Genomic DNA, 15,509 nt, shown 5'->3' with positions numbered 1-15,509 from the left:
GTGAAAGGAATTTTGAAGAGTTGAAGAGAAGGTTGACTTCAGCTCCGGTTTTGGTTTTACCTGATCCTGAGGAACCGTTTGTGGTGTATTGTGATGCATCGCATATGGGGTTAGGTGGTGTTTTGATGCAGGAAGGTAAGGTGGTGGCTTACGCTTCGAGGCAGTTAAGGATTCATGAGAAGAATTATCCCACCCATGATTTAGAGTTAGCTGCAGTGGTTTTTGCATTAAAGATTTGGAGGAATTATCTCTACGGTGCAAGGTTCGAGGTCTTTAGTGATCATAAGAGTTTGAAATACTTATTTGATCAGAAAGAGTTGAACATGAGACAACGTAGGTGGTTGGAATTCCTAAAGGACTATGACTTTAGCTTGAATTACCATCCTGGTAAAGCTAATGTGGTTGCCGATGCTTTGAGTCGGAAATCTTTGCATATGTCCGCTATGATGGCGGAGGAGTGGGAACTTTTGGAGCAGTTTCGTAATCTTAGTTTGGTATGTGAATTGACACCAGATAGTGTGAAGTTGGGTATGTTGAAAGTGACGAATGATTTTCTGTCAACCGTTAGCGAGAGACAGAAAATGGATGTGAAACTTGTTGATTTGTTTATGGTGGCAAATCAAAGTGATGATGGCGACTTCAGAGTGGATGGTCAGGGTGTTTTGAGATTCCGTGGTCGAATTTGTGTACCTGATGATTCCGAGCTGAAAAAGATGATTTTAGAGGAAGGTCACAGAAGCAGTTTGAGTATTCATCCGGGAGCCAATAAGATGTATCAGGATTTGAAGAAGATCTTTTGGTGGTCTGGTTTAAAAAGGGATGTGGCTCAGTTTGTGTATGCGTGTTTGGTATGTCAGAAGTCAAAGGTGGAGCATCAGCGTCCTGCAGGGTTGTTGCAACCGTTGGATATCCCAGAGTGGAAATGGGATAATATTTCTATGGACTTTGTGACGAGTTTACCAAATACTGTGAGAGGTTTCGATGCGGTTTGGGTGATTGTTGATAGGTTGACAAAGTCTGCTCACTTTATTCCTATTAACATCACTTTTCCAGTTGCGAAGTTGGCTGAGATTTATATCAAGGTGATTGTGAAACTACATGGTATACCGTTGAGTATTGTGTCGGATAGAGATCCAAGGTTCACATCAGATTTTTGGAAAGGTTTGCAAGAGGCTCTAGGTTCTAAGTAGAGGTTGAGTTCGGCTTATCATCCTCAGACGGACGGTCAGACCGAAAGGACTATTCAATCGTTAGAAGACTTGTTGAGGGCATGTGTTCTAGAGAAGGGAGGTTCGTGGGATACTTATCTTCTGTTGATAGAATTCACTTACAACAACAGTTTTCATTCTAGTATCGGAATGGCACCTTTTGAAGCGCTATATGGTCGTAAGTGTAGAACTCCATTGTGTTGGTTTGAATCGGGCGAGAGTGTGGTACTCGGACCTGAAATAGTAAGAGAGACTACAGAGAAGGTGAAATTTATTCGTGAGAAGATGAGAAGTTCACAGAGTAGGCAAAAGAGTTATCATGACAAGCGAAGGAAAGATTTGGAATTCCAAGCCGGTGATCATGTATTCTTAAGAGTTACACCTATGACTGGTGTTGGACGAGCTTTGAAATCAAGGAAGCTTACTCCGCGTTTTACTGGTCCTTATCAGATATCGGAGCGAGTTGGCAAAGTTGCGTATCGGGTGGCGTTACCGCCAAGTCTTTCTAATCTGCAAGATGTATTCCATGTGTCTCAGTTGAGGAGATACATTGCGGATCCGTCCCATGTGATTCAGATGGATGATGTGCAAGTGCGTGAGAACCTAACGGTTGAGACGATACCAGTGCGTATTGAAGATCGTGAGACTAAGACTCTGCGAGGCAAGGAGATCGCCTTGGTGAAAGTCGTATGGTTAAGTGCGGCAGGTGAGAGTTTAACCTGGGAGTTGGAGAGCAAGATGCGAGATTCCTATCCTGAGTTGTTTGTAGCAGGTAATCTTATTTTCGAGGACGAAAATCTTTTAAGTGGGGGAGGGTTGTAACGCCCATAAATGTGTTTTTCTGATTAATTGTGATGTTTACTACATTTTCCTAATTTTACCGTTTTCGAGTCGAGTCAGTCGGTAAATATTAATTATGTTAATATTTTACTTATTACTTTCCATGTGTGTAATTATTATGTTTTGGGTGTTAATTGGTTAGAATTAATGTTTAGTGACATTTGGGCCAAAATTAGAATTTATGAAAGTTGAGTGGGGGAAAATGAGAAGTAGAGAAATAGAAAGAGATATTTTGATATAGAGAGAAAATGAGATATTTTGAGATAGAAAGAAAGAAAGAGAACTTGGGAAGAGAAGAGAAAGAAGAGAAAAACAAAGAGAAGAAGAGAGTTGTAGAATCCAAACCAAGCTAGAGCCAAGAATCCAACCAAGGTAAGGGGGATGAATATAGTTTATCTTGATTGTATGGTTCTTGTAGTTTTGTATGCTTTGTTCTTGTTCTTCCTCTTTTCCAAGCTTGTTCAACAATGGCAAATTGTGTGTTTTGTGAGTTTTGAAGATATAAACTTGATTTTATGGTGTGTATGTGTGCTATGATGATAGATATTCCCATGGATCATGTTTGTTTTTCATTTCTCCATGCTTTCTTGCTTATGAAGAAATTTAGGTCAAAGACAATATGTGATGATCCAACCATATGATAATCATGGATTAGGTGTATATATAGCATGTTTGTGTTGTATTGGGGTTGGGATGAAGGTTTAAATGGGTTTTGAATGGGTTAGAGGGAGCTGAGACGGTCTGTTGCAGAACTGGTTTTTCTGGGTTTACGCAGGTCCGCTGAGCGGAGGGGGTCCGCTGAGCGGAGGTTCTTTTGCAGGAAATCTCTGTCTGGGTCCGCTGAGCGGAGGTTCTCTATTTTTGTTTGGTGATTCCCTGTCTGGGTCCGCTGAGCGGAGCTCAAGCGGACTGTGTGAAATTTTGTTTTTCCAAACTTTGTTTTGTCGTATCTTTTGAACCGTAGGTCGTTTCTACGCGCCGTTTAAAGTATTATGAGAACCCTTGAGTATGCTTTATGATAAAGAGGAGTGTGTTGGTGGTTGAATGATTTTTCATAAATGTATTTTGTGAAATGATATTTGCTAATCAAGTATGTTTTGACGGTATACGTGTGCTGTGTGAATATGAACGCCTGAGTGGCAATTTTGATGATGTATCCGTGTAGAATAATATAACCGGTGTGATGTAGATATGTGACCGAGTTATATTGTTGTTGTTGTTGTTATGTAATTGAGTCATTTGTATGCACAGCATGACATTTCATTACGTTAATGGCGGAATTCTATTAACAGGTGGCCTGAATTGGCAATTATTACCAGTGGGAGCTTAATGCTCGGTAAAAAGGTGTATTTGCCCGAGTGGCAAGAGGTCATCAGTGGGGGCTAGATGCTCGATGACGGTTAGTGTAACACCCCATAATTTCAGTTTATTAATTTAATTTGGATTTAAATTAAATAATTGGAATTTTAGTATTTTTATTTGGAATTATTTGGAAAATGATGAAATATTGACATTTGGGCCTAGAGTGGTGATTAGCAGAAGAGGGGGTGTTGACTAAGCAAGCCCATTATAATAATTATTTTATTTTTCATAAAATAAGGAATTTGGGGAAAAGAGGAAGGAGAAGCAGGAACTGAGTCTGAAGAAAGGAGAACACGTGAAAGTGAGAAGAGCCAAAGGGGAAGAGAACTTCGAAGATTCGACTCTGAGGTAAGGGGGGATTCTTCGGGTTAGTATTCCTTATGTGATTGTAGGTAGTATGATTGATTAGGATTGTTGTCTAGTTCAATCGTACGTGTCGGGTTTGGGAATTTTGTTAGGTTTTGATAATCTTGTATGAATTGGCATGATTTTGTTGATACTTGTGATATATGATGTTAATACATGTCAATAACTTGTTTGAAATGTGTAATTGTGTGAAAAACAATGATAATTGTGTGTATGTTCGTATGTACCTGAAATTGGGGTATTGGGATATGGTAAATGCTGTCAAAATGGTGATTTTTGCTGTGCAGGTACGTAGGAACCGGTTCCCATGTGGGACGAACCGGTTCCCCCTTGTAAAAACAGAGAAATATGGGTTCTGGGTAGCTGGGAACCGGTTCCCATGTAGGGACAACCCGGTTCCCCATAGTAAAAATCAGAGACGTGACTTTGAAGCTGCCAGGAACCGGTTCCCACGTAGGGACAACCCCGTTCCTGCAGCACTTTTTCTAAAAATGTTTTATCTTTGAAAACTCATAACTTTTGATCCGAGTATCCGATTTATGTGCCGTTTTGGGCGTTGTGAAGCTAGTGAGATGCTTTATCTGATGAATTGATAAAATGGGCAATAGCCAACTTTACTTTTTAAACTCGATTTAATTATTAATGAATTGAAAGATAGTATATGTATATGTGCTTATATATATGACTATTGATGCATGTTCTGTATTGGTGATGAGATTGTGATATTTATTGGGTGATGTTGGTTTATAACATGTCGTAAATGAATACATATTTTGTGATTATGTTGTTGGGTTGTTTTGATAATTGGTTACATTGTGTGCAATGATGTTAGATGTAACGATGTATGAACGTGGTGATGATTGATGAATTATGAATGTTAATATACTGTTAATATTAACATGTGAACTGTGGTGAATGTATGTGTGATATGTTTGTATGAATGCTAAGAATATATACATGCTTATTGGTGATGATTTGGTGATGATAATGAGACGATGTGTTACATCGGATTGGTGATGTTGTAAGCATGTTATATGTTGCATTCATTGGCATACATTTTTGGTGATGGATCCCGGTGATGAAAGTGGATCAAAACGGTGGGCATGATTCCCAGTGTGTGGAATCGGTGCTGGATATTTTGGTGGGCATGATTCCCAGTGTGTGGAATCGGTGCTGGATATTTTGGTGAGCATGATTCCCAGTGTGTGGAATCGGTGCTGGATATTTGGTGAGCATGATTCTCTGTGTGTGGAATCGGTGCTGGTTAAACTGTATCTCAGTGATGAGGATATCAGTTGGATGGGTATATCCCATGTATGGTACCACATGCATAGTGTCAGTTTAATCATATGCATTGGTTATAACATGATTGGATGGAATTCAGTGTTATGCCTTGGTGTGTTTATATGATTGATGTATTAAGAATATGTTGTTAATATAACTTGATCATTAGTATAATTGATGAGTTGTGGGCCGATGGCCAATATTGTTGGATTGATGTTTACTTGTTGTAATAATTCTGATTATATGTATGATTGAGTGGATGATAATTACTATGAGATTTTATTGCTTATGATTGCATAATGCTTATTAATTCGAATGAAACTCACCCTTACTTTGATGATTTCAGATTAAGGATGTAGCGGCGTCTTGATTGGGTGAAGATAGCTTATAGGCTAGCCCTTAGTCCGTGTCGAGTCATGCTCTGAATGTAACACTGGGGAACGCTAGTTTAGAGACGAGTTATTATGTCGGTCTTTGTTGTTTATAATTGTATTAGAGAACTTGCATGAATGATGATGATTATGCAATGTTATGAATTATAATCCGCTGTGTTGAACATGAATTGTATTTATGTTAAATGGTTCCTCGTGTGGCATGACAAATGACTATAGTATTTTATGTTAAAGAAGTTGTGACATCCTTGTATTTCATGTTTACTCTGAATTTTTATTATATTTTCCGTGGGGGTTTTAGAAGGGTGTTACAATAGTGGTATCAGAGCATTGTCGGTCCTTGCGACCAGAGTCTTGTTGTTAATTTCCTTTCGGTATGCGACATGTGTGTGAAACACTGTCGGTACTCAGTGTGTTCTAAATGTTTGCTTGCAGAAGTGGGATTGAAACTAGTGGGGGAGAAGTCATGCTTCTCGGATATGTCTCAGATGCAAGATGTTAGAGAGATGCGTGGGGCAGTAGTACAAGAGTGTGGAGTTATTGCTTTCTGAAGCGAAGGTGACATGGACTGAAGACCGTGGTTGTTGTTCAGTCGGAGTGTCTCGGAGTAGATGATGGTTATTTCTGAGAAATGGAATTTGGAAGTTGTGATGCCTCAAGTGCTACTGACGTACTGCGATGTTGTTGTATGAGTAGCCCTATGTAAAAGGTTGTTGTTGAAGCAGTGATTAAAAGAAGTATTGTCGTAGACCTTGTCGTAGGATTACTAGTAAGTAATTGAGATGATGGGAGAGGTTATCGATGTTGTTGAGAAAGTTTCGAAGTGCGAGTAATGCAAAGAGACGAATATGATCTCAAGGATAAGAAGGTTGATGATGGCGTACACGAATTTGGTTTCAGGATGTTGCAGAAATCGAACTTCAGCGATGAAATGTGTTGTTTAAGTTATAAGAAGTTTGGAAGCGAAGAGATGTGATAAGATGATGTTAATAATGAGATTAATTTGAAGAGGATGAGTTCTGGAGCAGAATTTTCGTAAGCAAATCGCAGGAAGATTGCTGAATCGTTATGAAACTTCGAAAATTCATAACTGGAGTTCTGGACATCCGATTTGAGTTCCGTTTGAAGCGTCGGAAAGCTAACGAGATGAACCTTGTTATAAAAATGGTTGCAGCAGCTGTAACATATTTAATTGTGTTAGGATGATGTTAGAAAGAGGTGAAGTTACGGTTACACTTGTCCTTAGAACTAGATTGTTCGTTGGTGCGGCATGGGATGTCAGTGTCAGAGTTAAACAGAATAAAGGAATAATGAGGAGGCTTGTTGAGAAGCAATCTTAGAGATTAAATGTGCCAATTGAGAAGTTTTGGAGATGTCGTATAGAGTTTCGTTGCATGGTATCGGTATTGTATCTTGGGTAACGGTTGGAAACATTCATATCTTGAACTTTGAGTATCGGATTAGGGTGTCGTTTGAGACTACGAAGAGGTGAGATTATGTTATAACTTGTGGAAGAGTTATAAATACAGTAGAGTGGTCCTATGAGGAGATATTATGATGTTGGATAAAGAAGCCTAGACCAGTGTTGAAATAGGAATGCTTATTACCGCGATTGTTCGGAACGAAGTCGAGTAGAATATGTCCTTAATAAATAAGCGGATAAAGATGATTTAAATATTGATGGATTTGAGTGATGAAGGAATCAGTAGAAAAAGTGAAATAGACTTTGGAACCATTTGTGGTATATTGTGATGCGTCGTTGATGGGTTTGGATGGTGTATTGATGTAAAACCAGTAAGTAGTAACTTATGCGTCGAGACGATTGAAAGCGCAGGAAAGGAATTATCTGACTCATGATTTAGAATTGGCAGCCATGGTTTGTTTGAAGTTGCAGTAACATTATTGGTATGGTTCGAGGTTGCCTCTAAAAATGTCGATGCTGATGGTGAAAGAGTTGGATTTAATTGAACAATTCAGAGAATTAAGTTTGGTATGTGAAAGTGCTCCTAATAATGTTAGATTGGGTATACTGAAACTGACTAATGGTATTCCTGACGAGAATAGAGAAAGTCAGAAAGCTGATGTTGAGTTGATCGATAAGTCGACCTTGGATTACAAAGGTAAAGACGGCGAATTCAGAATTAACGAGGATGGTGTAATGAGGTCTAGAAGTCGCGTTTGCGTTCAAGATGCTACCGGGTTGAGAATTCTAGAAGAAGGACACCGTAGAGAATTAGACAATGTTAATGAGTTGAGTATAAACTCAGGAAGGACACTATTATGTAGTAACAACGGTTTATGCTTAAACATGATTGTCGGCTATCTATTGACAAATTGAGGACTTGATCACCCTTAATCTCTTGTTGATAGTAGGCGGAGTCATATAGATAGTATGAGATTGCTTGTTACCTTAATGGTATAAGATGTGGTGAAGGTTGAGAGGTGAGAATAACCACTCACCATATTGTGGGAACTTATGAGGAAGTGAATATGAAGGAGTGCAAAGTATTGGACGGTGACTTAAGACGAGTAGTCGTAGTCGTACAGCGAAAGTATGATGTAAAGTGGTGTTATGAGTGCTACTCGTGAGTAGTGAGAATTAATATGTCGGGGTTCTACATGGAGAATATGTGTTTATCTATATGTTGGGTTTAGAATCTCGTGGACGTGAGGATGTCGTGCCAAAGGATTATGACCTTTTGAATAATTGCCGAGATGATGGATATCCTATTATGGTTGAATGTAGTTAATGAGTATGTGTTCGAAGAATGTTAAGACAACGAGTTGATACTATGTAATGCCATAATAATTTTGTACTGTTGTAAGGTGTTATGTAAATTTATGAATATAATGTGGAATTATACTCTGCGAAGGACGAAGTTAATCTGATTCTTAGTGGAGAGTGGGACTCAATTGAGCTACCTTGTAAGCAATGGTATATTGAGGATAATGAGCTATGTAATTATAACTACTGATGTGTGCTTGTTCCGATAGTGGGAATGTTTTTAATAGATGAAGTAACTCGGGAATTTGCTTTGAGTAAGTGTAAGTATTACTTTATCGCTCAATTGCAAGAGTGTGCCTAAGGTTGGTACGTGAGTAAATGGAATCCATTACTACAGTGTTGATCAGTTGCGATCATACCATGGATTATGTAATTGTATTATTCAGTTGTTGAGTGTATTGTATGGATCGTACCTCGAAGTTTCATTGTCGTTAATCGTTGGAGTATAGCGAGTGGTATACCCTGGGATGGTCAGATGCGAAGTAAGGGCGGAGATTGAATGCATGAGATATGCTGGTGTTGGTTATGTCAGATGAATTTTGAGACTCGACTAAGAAGGTGTTAACGGAGAATGGGAGAGAGTCAAATGAAGTACTCTTATCTGGGACTTTACTTGAAGTATGTTTTCGAGGACGAAAACTCTTTTAGTGGGGGAGAGTTGTAACACCCCATAATTTCAGTTTATTAATTTAATTTGGATTTAAATTAAATAATTGGAATTTTAGTATTTTTATTTGGAATTATTTGGAAAATGATGAAATATTGACATTTGGGCCTAGAGTGGTGATTAGCAGAAGAGGGGGTGTTGACTAAGCAAGCCCATTATAATAATTATTTTATTTTTCATAAAATAAGGAATTTGGGGAAAAGAGGAAGGAGAAGCAGGAACTGAGTCTGAAGAAAGGAGAACACGTGAAAGTGAGAAGAGCCAAAGGGGAAGAGAACTTCGAAGATTCGACTCTGAGGTAAGGGGGGATTCTTCGGGTTAGTATTCCTTATGTGATTGTAGGTAGTATGATTGATTAGGATTGTTGTCTAGTTCAATCGTACGTGTCGGGTTTGGGAATTTTGTTAGGTTTTGATAATCTTGTATGAATTGGCATGATTTTGTTGATACTTGTGATATATGATGTTAATACATGTCAATAACTTGTTTGAAATGTGTAATTGTGTGAAAAACAATGATAATTGTGTGTATGTTCGTATGTACCTGAAATTGGGGTATTGGGATATGGTAAATGCTGTCAAAATGGTGATTTTTGCTGTGCAGGTACGTAGGAACCGGTTCCCATGTGGGACGAACCGGTTCCCCCTTGTAAAAACAGAGAAATATGGGTTCTGGGTAGCTGGGAACCGGTTCCCATGTAGGGACAACCCGGTTCCCCATAGTAAAAATCAGAGACGTGACTTTGAAGCTGCCAGGAACCGGTTCCCACGTAGGGACAACCCCGTTCCTGCAGCACTTTTTCTAAAAATGTTTTATCTTTGAAAACTCATAACTTTTGATCCGAGTATCCGATTTATGTGCCGTTTTGGGCGTTGTGAAGCTAGTGAGATGCTTTATCTGATGAATTGATAAAATGGGCAATAGCCAACTTTACTTTTTAAACTCGATTTAATTATTAATGAATTGAAAGATAGTATATGTATATGTGCTTATATATATGACTATTGATGCATGTTCTGTATTGGTGATGAGATTGTGATATTTATTGGGTGATGTTGGTTTATAACATGTCGTAAATGAATACATATTTTGTGATTATGTTGTTGGGTTGTTTTGATAATTGGTTACATTGTGTGCAATGATGTTAGATGTAACGATGTATGAACGTGGTGATGATTGATGAATTATGAATGTTAATATACTGTTAATATTAACATGTGAACTGTGGTGAATGTATGTGTGATATGTTTGTATGAATGCTAAGAATATATACATGCTTATTGGTGATGATTTGGTGATGATAATGAGACGATGTGTTACATCGGATTGGTGATGTTGTAAGCATGTTATATGTTGCATTCATTGGCATACATTTTTGGTGATGGATCCCGGTGATGAAAGTGGATCAAAACGGTGGGCATGATTCCCAGTGTGTGGAATCGGTGCTGGATATTTTGGTGGGCATGATTCCCAGTGTGTGGAATCGGTGCTGGATATTTTGGTGAGCATGATTCCCAGTGTGTGGAATCGGTGCTGGATATTTGGTGAGCATGATTCTCTGTGTGTGGAATCGGTGCTGGTTAAACTGTATCTCAGTGATGAGGATATCAGTTGGATGGGTATATCCCATGTATGGTACCACATGCATAGTGTCAGTTTAATCATATGCATTGGTTATAACATGATTGGATGGAATTCAGTGTTATGCCTTGGTGTGTTTATATGATTGATGTATTAAGAATATGTTGTTAATATAACTTGATCATTAGTATAATTGATGAGTTGTGGGCCGATGGCCAATATTGTTGGATTGATGTTTACTTGTTGTAATAATTCTGATTATATGTATGATTGAGTGGATGATAATTACTATGAGATTTTATTGCTTATGATTGCATAATGCTTATTAATTCGAATGAAACTCACCCTTACTTTGATGATTTCAGATTAAGGATGTAGCGGCGTCTTGATTGGGTGAAGATAGCTTATAGGCTAGCCCTTAGTCCGTGTCGAGTCATGCTCTGAATGTAACACTGGGGAACGCTAGTTTAGAGACGAGTTATTATGTCGGTCTTTGTTGTTTATAATTGTATTAGAGAACTTGCATGAATGATGATGATTATGCAATGTTATGAATTATAATCCGCTGTGTTGAACATGAATTGTATTTATGTTAAATGGTTCCTCGTGTGGCATGACAAATGACTATAGTATTTTATGTTAAAGAAGTTGTGACATCCTTGTATTTCATGTTTACTCTGAATTTTTATTATATTTTCCGTGGGGGTTTTAGAAGGGTGTTACAAGGAGAGTTATCCAATTCCAAGAAGAAGGAGAGACCTCTCGAGAAGGATTTGTTCCCCCTCCACAGAAGGAAAGGACACCCCGCATAGTACGCATTCCTGCTAACCATACTCCTGAGGATGACGATTACATGGATCTACAATACGGAGTACAAGAGGTGGACAACACAGACCAAGTACCTCAAATGAAACAGTCGCTTCCCAACTCTAGGGAAGACTCCAAGGACAATGAACAAATCAAGGCGCTAGAGGAGAGACTAAAGGTGGTAGTAGGATACGATGTTTTCGATGTGGATACCTTCGAAATGAGCTTAGTCCCATACTTGACTATCCCGCACAAATTCAAGGTTCCCAACTTTGAGAAATACAAAGGACTCACATGTCTGAGGAACCACTTGTGTAACACCCTTCTAAACCCCGCGGCAATTAAATAAATAATCAGAGTAAAAACATATACACAAGGGTGCCATAATTATTTAAAACAATTAATCCAACTAAGGTCAAAGCCATGCTTCATTAGGAAACAATTCACCAAAATATAATCATGTTTATCACAGCGGAATACGAAACATCGTCAATACAACCAACGAAAATGTAATTCAAAACCAAATAAAATAGAGTAATCTCTTAAAACTCTAAAACTATCGTTCCCCAGTGTTACAAGATCAGAGCATGACCGACACGACCCAACGTAAACGGATAAACTCTACAAGTCATCCTCATCGAGCACTAATGCTGCTACTCCTCAATCTGAAAATGGCAACATGTAAGGGTGAGTCCCATTCTCAATTAGTAAATATTATGCAATTCATAAGCAACAAGCATCATAATATACCGTTCACCCAATCATACATATTCAGATTCACGACTATTATTCATCAATTCATACAATAATAGATTACACCACATAGCACGGAAATCCAATCAATCATGATATAACAAAATGCATATGACACAAATGACACTATGCATGTGGTACCAATAAACCATGGAATCAATCCACCTGACCGATCTACGCCTCATCGAGATACGGCCCCACCAACACAAATTCCGCACAATGGGAATTATGTCCACCATCGATCCAAACATCACTGGGATCCATCACCGAATGCATATGAATGAATGGACACACATAACATACTTAAAAACACCACCGATCACGATGAATAACTCATCTCAACACAACATCACCAAATAAGTATGTACATGTTTCTAATACCATTCAAATAGCCATGCATTCATCACAATCATAATAATAATCACAGTCAATTCATCATCACACCAATTACATTATCACACACATTTCACATGCACACAATGTTCAATCCTCATCAAGTAATTAAATCGAGTTTTAAAGAAATAAAGTCGGCCACTGCCCATATTCATCGTTCATCATATAAAACATTTAATTACTTTCACAACACCCAAAATGGCACATAAAAAGAGTACATGGATCAAAAGATACGCTATTTTAAAGTTTAGAAAAATTCTCGCACAGCAAGGTTCGCTTAGCGGACCACTAGCGACGCGAGGCGGAAGCGAACTTCCTTCAGACCTCCGCTCAGTGGACCACTAGCGACCTTCAACAGAAGCTAACTAGGTCGAGTCCTCCACTTAGCGGACCCCCCTCCACTTAGCGGACCTGTGATTTTACCAATTTTCAGGTCTGCGACAGACCCTGCGATTCCACCTATTTTCAGTCCAAAATCGAGTTTAAACAGCATATACAGGCATACAATCATCATACATTCAATAATACACTACCAAACATCATTTAAACTTATTATTAACCAATAGATCATACAAATTGCATCAATTCAATCCAAACTATAACACCCTAACCTAACAATCCCAATATCTAATTGAACCAAACCATACAATAATCTACCTATCACTTAAGACCATATAAGAGATACTTAAGGAAGAGTCCCCCCTTACCTCGATGGATGTTCTTGAATTGATCCTTGAACTTTGGGATTTTCCTCCTTTCCTTGCTCTTCTCACTTCTACGATAAAACCTTTTTCTCCTAAACCTTCTCTTGCTCCTTTCTTTTCTATTTTCCTCAATAATAAAACAATAACATAATTAGAACCAAGTGTAGAGCTTTTTACTCCATACACCCACTAATTACACCTCACACCCCCAAAGTCCAATATTCTCCTCTTATTCATTTACCCCCTTATTTTCAAAAATATTCATAAACTAAATTTTAATTTAATTAACCAAAATTCAATTTATTTAATAATTTAAAAATACGGGTGTTACAACTCTCCCCCACTAAAAGAGTTTTCTTCCTCGAAAACATACCTTAGACAAAAAGTTCCAGGTAAGAGTCCTTCATCTGGCTCTCTAACTCCCATGTAACATTTCCACCGGCTGGTCCTCCCCGAACCACTTTCACCGTTGCTATCTCTTTACCTCACAACTGCTTCACTTTACGATCCTCAATCCTCATAGGTAATGTCTCTACAGTCAGATTATCTCGCACCTGTATATCATCTACCTGAATCTCATGAGATGGGTCTGCAATGTATTTCCTCAACTAGGATACATGGAATACATCATCCAAATTAGCGAGTGTCAGCGGTAAAGCAATCTAATAAGCAACCTTCCCAATTTTCTTAGTAATCTGAAATGGACCAATGAAACACGGAGTTAAATTTTTCAAATTCAAGGCTCTCCCAATTCCAGTCATCGGAGTAACTCGCATGAATACATGATCTCCTTCCTTATATTCAATATCCTTCCTTCTTTTGTCGTGGTAAATTTTCTGACGATTCTGAGAAGCTCTCATCTTCAACTGAATCATCTTGATCTTTTCTGTAGTTTGTTTCACAATTGTCATACCCTAATTTTGACCCACCTGAGATGTCACACCTCCATACATTTCATCCACTCAAAGCAAGTACTCAGAGCAGTTTCTTGCTTGTCTAACACTCAGTCGAGGGAGTTCGAAAACAAAGAAGCTCAGGCAAAGGATCAATCAACAACAAAATAACCTCTAATACAATCATAAGACTCAAATGATTCATTTATCCACCTATGTTTATTAGACACCAGTCATCAGGACTCAGGTTTGCTTAGGTCACCAGACTAGGGTTTTGAGCCCATCAAGAACTAAAATCAGGGCTCACATTTGGGAAAACCTAAAAAGCTCCAGGACATCACGCAAAGGGTTCAGTCATCTTCAAATGATCCCTGTGACAATATCCAATGGGAATTGTACTTTAATTCAAGATCCACAGTCATCAATTTCATCTGACTTACAAATTAAGGTTTTTGACCTAATTCACCTGGACAGTTGACTTTTAATCAGGACATGGCTCCACAACTAAAAACATGGTGCAAGAACTTCTATTACCTCAATATGTTCCATTAATATCATTCATTTGAGGAAGAGAACTTGATTCATCACAAAAGTCCAAAATTTCACTTCATTTGGAAAAAGTCAAGTGTACAAGATCACCTTTGACTTTTAGGGTTTTAGCCATGACTTTTAAGGATCAATATCATCAATATATGATTATTGAATTAATTTGGCCAAGAAAAATCAATAAAATCCATCAAGGATAAAAAAGTCAACAAAAAGTCAAACTGGTGTATTTTGACCTAGTTCATGGTTCTCAAAATTTCACCTACACAACTCAAAAAACTTACAACTTGAAAGTTGTAGATCTTGCAAAATAAAACAACTTCTCACATTGGAAATTTTTTCAAAAGATCAATCATTTGAGAGATATGAGTTTTGAAAGTTATAAGTCATCAAGCAACTCCAATTATTGCTTTCTCCTTCTCTCTCTCACACTTAGGTTTTTCAAAGGTTCTTTGGCAAGAAGACTCGAGTTCTTCAAACCAGAGCTTTTCCTTTGGAACTAAGTGTTCAAACATCTCAAGGGGGCCCATTAGAAGTGATCCAAGCACTTGGAACACTTATGTAAGTGCAAGAACACCATCTTCACTTTCAATTTGGAGCAAAGTCAGTTGGAGGTCTGTAGAACAATTCAGAAGGTGTCAAGCAAGTCCAAGCATTCAGACATATTCCTTAGGGTGTAGTGAAGCTATCCAGATGGTCGCAGCTCATCTATAAGTGCAGAATCACCATCTTCCATTTCTACTTGAAGCTCAAGCAAGAGGGGTCGAGTAGATTAATTCAGAGGTATTCAAAGCAATCCAAGTGCCCAGGCAACATCAACAAGGTCCCAGGAAGCTTTTGAAATCATTCATTCATAGCCAGAAGCTCTCCACCATCACCACGACCTTCAGTTTCAGAGGTAAGTTTTTGAACTTCACCTCTTTAATTC

The 15,509-nt window shown here is 38.3% G+C and overlaps 1 long non-coding RNA gene across 1 annotated transcript; it reads left to right on the top strand.

The window, feature by feature from the left end:
• The first annotated feature begins 3,508 nt into the window (after positions 1–3,508).
• LOC131632972 (uncharacterized) lies at positions 3,509–11,139 on the top strand. Its single transcript, XR_009293190.1, has 2 exons — positions 3,509–9,202; positions 10,851–11,139. It is a non-coding gene; the product is annotated as an uncharacterized LOC131632972 (long non-coding RNA).
• Positions 11,140–15,509: the final 4,370 nt, after the last annotated feature.

Source organism: Vicia villosa, unplaced genomic scaffold, assembly GCF_029867415.1.
Source record: "Vicia villosa cultivar HV-30 ecotype Madison, WI unplaced genomic scaffold, Vvil1.0 ctg.001057F_1_1, whole genome shotgun sequence".
NCBI classification, from domain to species: domain Eukaryota; kingdom Viridiplantae; phylum Streptophyta; class Magnoliopsida; order Fabales; family Fabaceae; genus Vicia; species Vicia villosa.
Note: the sequence above shows the minus strand (reverse complement) of the source record. Positions and strands in the feature narration are given on the sequence as shown.